Source organism: Idiotropiscis lumnitzeri, unplaced genomic scaffold (genome assembly GCF_059441095.1).
Source record: "Idiotropiscis lumnitzeri isolate Australia: NSW breed Sydney's pygmy pipehorse unplaced genomic scaffold, RoL_Ilum_1.0 HiC_scaffold_150, whole genome shotgun sequence".
Taxonomy (NCBI): Eukaryota; Metazoa; Chordata; class Actinopteri; order Syngnathiformes; family Syngnathidae; genus Idiotropiscis; species Idiotropiscis lumnitzeri.
In genome coordinates this window covers 62,501-70,227 of record NW_028283688.1, presented here as the reverse complement: position 1 = coordinate 70,227, position 7,727 = coordinate 62,501, and positions in this window count along the sequence as shown.

The following is a 7,727-nucleotide window of genomic DNA, read 5'->3' as shown; positions in this document are numbered from 1 at the left end:
ACAGCCTTCCACGGTCGGATACAATGTTTGAAAGTTCCCCGCTGGAAAGGGGACTTAGAAGAAATGAGGGGGAAATTCCCCCGGAGCTCCGTGCCTGAGGGCGGGCTGTGAGCCGCGCCGCGTCCGCCAACAGCCTTCCACGGTCGGATACAATGTTTCAAAGTTCCCCGCTGGAAAGGGGACTTAGAAGAAATTTGTGAAAATTCACCCGGAGCTCCGTGCCCGAGGGCCGGCTATGAGCCGCGCCGTGCCCGCCAACAGCCTTCCACGGTCGGATACAATGTTTCAAAGTTCCCCGCTGGAAAGGGGACTTAGAAGAAATTTGTGAAAATTCACCCGGAGCTCCGTGCCTGAGGGCCGGCTATGAGCCGCGCCGTGCCCGCCAACAGCCTTCCACGGTCGGATACAATGTTTCAAAGTTCCCCGCTGGAAAGGGGACTTAGAAGAAATTTGTAAAAATTCACCCGGAGCTCCGTGCCCGAGGGCCGGCTATGAGCCGCGCCGTGCCCGCCAACAGCCTTCCACGGTCGGATACAATGTTTCAAAGTTCCCCGCTGGAAAGGGGACTTAGAAGAAATTTGTGAAAATTCACCCGGAGCTCCGTGCCCGAGGCCCGGCTATGAGCCGCGCCGTGCCCGCCAACAGCCTTCCACGGTCGGATACAATGTTTCAAAGTTCCCCGCTGGAAAGGGGACTTAGAAGAAATTTGTAAAAATTCACCCGGAGCTCCGTGCCCGAGGGCCGGCTATGAGCCGCGCCGTGCCCGCCAACAGCCTTCCACGGTCGGATACAATGTTTCAAAGTTCCCCGCTGGAAAGGGGACTTAGAAGAAATTTGTGAAAATTCACCCGGAGCTCCGTGCCTGAGGGCCGGCTATGAGCCGCGCCGTGCCCGCCAACAGCCTTCCACGGTCGGATACAATGTTTCAAAGTTCCCCGCTGGAAAGGGGACTTAGAAGAAATTTGTAAAAATTCACCCGGAGCTCCGTGCCCGAGGGCCGGCTATGAGCCGCGCCGTGCCCGCCAACAGCCTTCCACGGTCGGATACAATGTTTCAAAGTTCCCCGCTGGAAAGGGGACTTAGAAGAAATTTGTGAAAATTCACCCGGAGCTCCGTGCCCGAGGCCCGGCTATGAGCCGCGCCGTGCCCGCCAACAGCCTTCCACGGTCGGATACAATGTTTCAAAGTTCCCCGCTGGAAAGGGGACTTAGAAGAAATTTGTAAAAATTCACCCGGAGCTCCGTGCCCGAGGGCCGGCTATGAGCCGCGCCGTGCCCGCCAACAGCCTTCCACGGTCGGATACAATGTTTCAAAGTTCCCCGCTGGAAAGGGGACTTAGAAGAAATTTGTGAAAATTCACCCGGAGCTCCGTGCCCGAGGCCCGGCTATGAGCCGCGCCGTGCCCGCCAACAGCCTTCCACGGTCGGATACAATGTTTCAAAGTTCCCCGCTGGAAAGGGGACTTAGAAGAAATTTGTAAAAATTCACCCGGAGCTCCGTGCCCGAGGGCCGGCTATGAGCCGCGCCGTGCCCGCCAACAGCCTTCCACGGTCGGATACAATGTTTCAAAGTTCCCCGCTGGAAAGGGGACTTAGAAGGAATTTGTCAAATTCACCCGGAGCTCCGTGCCTGAGGGCCGGCTATGAGCCGCGCCGTGCCCGCCAACAGCCTTCCACGGTCGGATACAATGTTTGAAAGTTCCCCGCTGGAAAGGGGACTTAGAAGAAATGAGGGGGAAATTCCCCCGGAGCTCCGTGCCTGAGGGCGGGCTGTGAGCCGCGCCGCGTCCGCCAACAGCCTTCAGTGGTCGGATACAATGTTTGAAAGGTCCCCGCTGGAAAGGGGACTTAGAAGAAATGAGGCAAATTTCCCCGGAGCTCCGTGCCTGAGGGCGGGCTGTGAGCCGCGCCGCGTCCGCCAACAGCCTTCAGTGGTCGGATACAATGTTTGAAAGGTCCCCGCTGGAAAGGGGACTTAGAAGAAATGAGGCAAATTTCCCCGGAGCTCCGTGCCTGAGGGCGGGCTGTGAGCCGCGCCGCGTCCGCCAACAGCCTTCAGTGGTCGGATACAATGTATGAAAGTTCCCCGCTGGAAAAGGGACTTAGAAGAAATGAGGCAAATTTCCCCGGAGCTCCGTGCCTGAGGGCGGGCTGTGAGCCGCGCCGCGCCCGCCAACAGCCTTCAGTGGTCGGATACAATGTTTGAAAGTTCCCCGCTGGAAAGGGGACTTAGAAGAAATGAGGCAAATTTCCCCGGAGCTCCGTGCCTGAGGGCGGGCTGTGAGCCGCGCCGCGCCCGCCAACAGCCTTCAGTGGTCGGATACAATGTTTGAAAGGTCCCCGCTGGAAAGGGGACTTAGAAGAAATGAGGCAAATTTCCCCGGAGCTCCGTGCCTGAGGGCGGGCTGTGAGCCGCGCCGCGTCCGCCAACAGCCTTCAGTGGTCGGATACAATGTTTCAAAGTTCCCCGCTGGAAAGGGGACTTAGAAGAAATTTGTAAAAATTCACCCGGAGCTCCGTGCCTGAGGGCCGGCTATGAGCCGCGCCGTGCCCGCCAACAGCCTTCCACGGTCGGATACAATGTTTCAAAGTTCCCCGCTGGAAAGGGGACTTAGAAGGAATTTGTCAAATTCACCCGGAGCTCCGTGCCTGAGGGCCGGCTATGAGCCGCGCCGTGCCCGCCAACAGCCTTCCACGGTCGGATACAATGTTTGAAAGTTCCCCGCTGGAAAGGGGACTTAGAAGAAATGAGGGGGAAATTCCCCCGGAGCTCCGTGCCTGAGGGCGGGCTGTGAGCCGCGCCGCGTCCGCCAACAGCCTTCCACGGTCGGATACAATGTTTCAAAGTTCCCCGCTGGAAAGGGGACTTAGAAGAAATTTGTGAAAATTCACCCGGAGCTCCGTGCCCGAGGGCCGGCTATGAGCCGCGCCGTGCCCGCCAACAGCCTTCCACGGTCGGATACAATGTTTCAAAGTTCCCCGCTGGAAAGGGGACTTAGAAGAAATTTGTAAAAATTCACCCGGAGCTCCGTGCCCGAGGGCCGGCTATGAGCCGCGCCGTGCCCGCCAACAGCCTTCCACGGTCGGATACAATGTTTCAAAGTTCCCCGCTGGAAAGGGGACTTAGAAGGAATTTGTCAAATTCCCCCGGAGCTCCGTGCCTGAGGGCCGGCTATGAGCCGCGCCGTGCCCGCCAACAGCCTTCCACGGTCGGATACAATGTTTGAAAGTTCCCCGCTGGAAAGGGGACTTAGAAGAAATGAGGGGGAAATTCCCCCGGAGCTCCGTGCCTGAGGGCGGGCTGTGAGCCGCGCCGCGTCCGCCAACAGCCTTCCACGGTCGGATACAATGTTTCAAAGTTCCCCGCTGGAAAGGGGACTTAGAAGAAATTTGTAAAATTCACCCGGAGCTCCGTGCCCGAGGGCCGGCTATGAGCCGCGCCGCGCCCGCCAACAGCCTTCCTTTGGTCGGATACAATGTTTCAAAGTTCCCCGCTGGAAAGGGGACTTAGAAGAAATTTGTGAAAATTCACCCGGAGCTCCGTGCCCGAGGGCCGGCTATGAGCCGCGCCGTGCCCGCCAACAGCCTTCCACGGTCGGATACAATGTTTCAAAGTTCCCCGCTGGAAAGGGGACTTAGAAGAAATTTGTAAAAATTCACCCGGAGCTCCGTGCCCGAGGGCCGGCTATGAGCCCCGCCGTGCCCGCCAACAGCCTTCCACGGTCGGATACAATGTTTCAAAGTTCCCCGCTGGAAAGGGGACTTAGAAGAAATTTGTGAAAATTCACCCGGAGCTCCGTGCCTGAGGGCCGGCTATGAGCCGCGCCGTGCCCGCCAACAGCCTTCCACGGTCGGATACAATGTTTCAAAGTTCCCCGCTGGAAAGGGGACTTAGAAGAAATTTGTGAAAATTCACCCGGAGCTCCGTGCCCGAGGCCCGGCTATGAGCCGCGCCGTGCCCGCCAACAGCCTTCCACGGTCGGATACAATGTTTCAAAGTTCCCCGCTGGAAAGGGGACTTAGAAGAAATTTGTAAAAATTCACCCGGAGCTCCGTGCCCGAGGGCCGGCTATGAGCCGCGCCGTGCCCGCCAACAGCCTTCCACGGTCGGATACAATGTTTCAAAGTTCCCCGCTGGAAAGGGGACTTAGAAGAAATTTGTGAAAATTCACCCGGAGCTCCGTGCCTGAGGGCCGGCTATGAGCCGCGCCGTGCCCGCCAACAGCCTTCCACGGTCGGATACAATGTTTCAAAGTTCCCCGCTGGAAAGGGGACTTAGAAGAAATTTGTAAAAATTCACCCGGAGCTCCGTGCCCGAGGGCCGGCTATGAGCCGCGCCGTGCCCGCCAACAGCCTTCCACGGTCGGATACAATGTTTCAAAGTTCCCCGCTGGAAAGGGGACTTAGAAGAAATTTGTGAAAATTCACCCGGAGCTCCGTGCCCGAGGCCCGGCTATGAGCCGCGCCGTGCCCGCCAACAGCCTTCCACGGTCGGATACAATGTTTCAAAGTTCCCCGCTGGAAAGGGGACTTAGAAGAAATTTGTAAAAATTCACCCGGAGCTCCGTGCCCGAGGGCCGGCTATGAGCCGCGCCGTGCCCGCCAACAGCCTTCCACGGTCGGATACAATGTTTCAAAGTTCCCCGCTGGAAAGGGGACTTAGAAGAAATTTGTGAAAATTCACCCGGAGCTCCGTGCCCGAGGGCCGGCTATGAGCCGCGCCGTGCCCGCCAACAGCCTTCCACGGTCGGATACAATGTTTCAAAGTTCCCCGCTGGAAAGGGGACTTAGAAGAAATTAGGCAACTTTCCCCGGAGCTCCATGCCTGAGTGCGGGCTGTTTGCCGCGCCGTGCCCGCCAACAGCCTTCAGTGGTCGGATACAATGTTTCAAAGTTCCCCGCTGGAAAGGGGACTTAGAAGAAATTATGAATATTTTTGTTTCTAAAAACGTGATCCCTGAAAATGTGCCCCAGGTGTTTTGGAAAACCCGGGTAAACCTGGGAAGTAGGCAAATGACCCTCTGACTAGGGGGGAAGAACGTTTGCCTACTGCAGCGCCCCTAATGCAATTCGGCGGAACTGCAACGCCCCTGGTCGCCTAAACGCTACCCCTGGTCGCCTAAAAGCTACCCCTGGTCGCCTAAAAGCTACCCCTGGTCGCCTAAACGCTACCCCTGGTCGCCTAAACGCTACCCCTGGTCGCCTAAACGCTACCCCTGGTCACCTAAACGCTACCCCTGGTCGCCTAAACGCTTCCCCTGGTCACCTAAACGCTACCCCTGGTCGCCTAAACGCTTCCCCTGGTCACCTAAACGCTACCCCTGGTCGCCTAAACGCTACCCCTGGTCGCCTAACTGACCCCTCGTGTGTGGGGATCAACGTTTGCCTACTAGGGCGTCCTCCGGCGGCCTCTCGGCAGTACTGCAGGCCCATTTTAGCCGAGCCCATTGAAATGAATGGGGGAATTTTATACGTTTTTGCCTTTTTTTTCCCCCCCTCGTTCTTTTTGTATTTATTCATTTATTTCAACTTTTACCGACTCAACCGCCCTCCGGCGTGCCCTCGGCGGTCCCGCAAGCCCAATTCGGCCGAGCCCATTGAAATGAATGGGGGAATTTTATACGTTTTTGCCTTTTTTTCCCCCCCTCGTTCTTTTTGTATTTATTCATTTATTTCAACTTTTACCGACTCAACCGCCCTCCGGCGTGCCCTCGGCGGTCCCGCAAGCCCAATTCGGCCGAGCCCATTGAAATGAATGGGGGAATTTTATACGTTTTTGCCTTTTTTTCCCCCCCTCGTTCTTTTTGTATTTATTCATTTATTTCAACTTTTACCGACTCAACCGCCCTCCGGCGTGCCCTCGGCGGTCCCGCAAGCCCAATTCGGCCGAGCCCATTGAAATGAATGGGGGAATTTTATACGTTTTTGCCTTTTTTTCCCCCCCTCGTTCTTTTTGTATTTATTCATTTATTTCAACTTTTACCGACTCAACCGCCCTCCGGCGTGCCCTCGGCGGTCCCGCAAGCCCAATTCGGCCGAGCCCATTGAAATGAATGGGGGAATTTTATACGTTTTTGCCTTTTTTTCCCCCCCTCGTTCTTTTTGTATTTATTCATTTATTTCAACTTTTACCGACTCAACCGCCCTCCGGCGTGCCCTCGGCGGTCCCGCAAGCCCAATTCGGCCGAGCCCATTGAAATGAATGGGGGAATTTTATACGTTTTTGCCTTTTTTTCCCCCCCTCGTTCTTTTTGTATTTATTCATTTATTTCAACTTTTACCGACTCAACCGCCCTCCGGCGTGCCCTCGGCGGTCCCGCAAGCCCAATTCGGCCGAGCCCATTGAAATGAATGGGGGAATTTTATACGTTTTTGCCTTTTTTTCCCCCCCCTCGTTCTTTTTGTATTTATTCATTTATTTCAACTTTTACCGACTCAACCGCCCTCCGGCGTGCCCTCGGCGGTCCCGCAAGCCCAATTCGGCCGAGCCCATTGAAATGAATGGGGGAATTTTATACGTTTTTGCCTTTTTCCCCCCCCCCTCGTTCTTTTTGTATTTATTCATTTATTTCAACTTTTACCGACTCAACCGCCCTCCGGCGTGCCCTCGGCGGTCCCGCAAGCCCAATTCGGCCGAGCCCATTGAAATGAATGGGGGAATTTTATACGTTTTTGCCTTTTTTTTCCCCCCCCTCGTCCTTTTTGTATTTATTCATTTATTTCAACTTTTACCGACTCAACCGCCCTCCGGCGTGCCCTCGGCGGTCCCGCAAGCCCAATTCGGCCGAGCCCATTGAAATGAATGGGGGGATTTTATACGTTTTTGCCTTTTTTCCCCCCCTCGTTCTTTTTGTATTTATTCATTTATTTCAACTTTTACCGACTCAACCGCCCTCCGGCGTGCCCCCGGCGGTCCCGCAAGCCCAATTCGGCCGAACCCATTGAAATGAATGGGGGAATTTTATACGTTTTTGCCTTTTTTTCCCCCCCCTCGTTCTTTTTGTATTTATTCATTTATTTCAACTTTTACCGACTCAACCGCCCTCCGGCGTGCCCCCGGCGGTCCCGCAAGCCCAATTCGGCCGAACCCATTGAAATGAATGGGGGAATTTTATACGTTTTTGCCTTTTTTTTTCCCCCCCTCGTCCTTTTTGTATTTATTCATTTATTTCAACTTTTACCGACTCAACCGCCCTCCGGCGTGCCCTCGGCGGTCCCGCAAGCCCAATTCGGCCGAGCCCATTGAAATGAATGGGGGAATTTTATACGTTTTTGCCTTTTTTTTTCCCCCCTCGTCCTTTTTGTATTTATTTACTTATTTCAACCTTTACCGACTTAGGGGCCGCTTTGCACCGCCTGTGCCCGGGGAAGGTGCTCCTATTCGGGCCAAGTGTGACACACGCCCGCCCTCCTCCTCCGGAGCTTCCATTAGGGTAGACTTAGGGGCCGCTTGGCACCGCCTGTGCCCGGGGAAGGTGCTCATATTCGGCTTCACTGTCAGGCAGCATGCACTCCTCCTCCGGAGCTTCCATTTGGGCAAACTTAGGGGCCGCTTGGCACCGCCCGTGCCCGGGGAAGGTGCTCCTATTCGGGCCAAGTGTGACACACGCCCGCACTCCTCCTCCGGAGCTTCCATTTGGGCAAACTTAGGGGCCGCTTGGCACCGCCTGTGCCCGGGGAAGGTGCTCATATTCGGCTTCACTGTCACACAGCATGCACTCCTCCTCC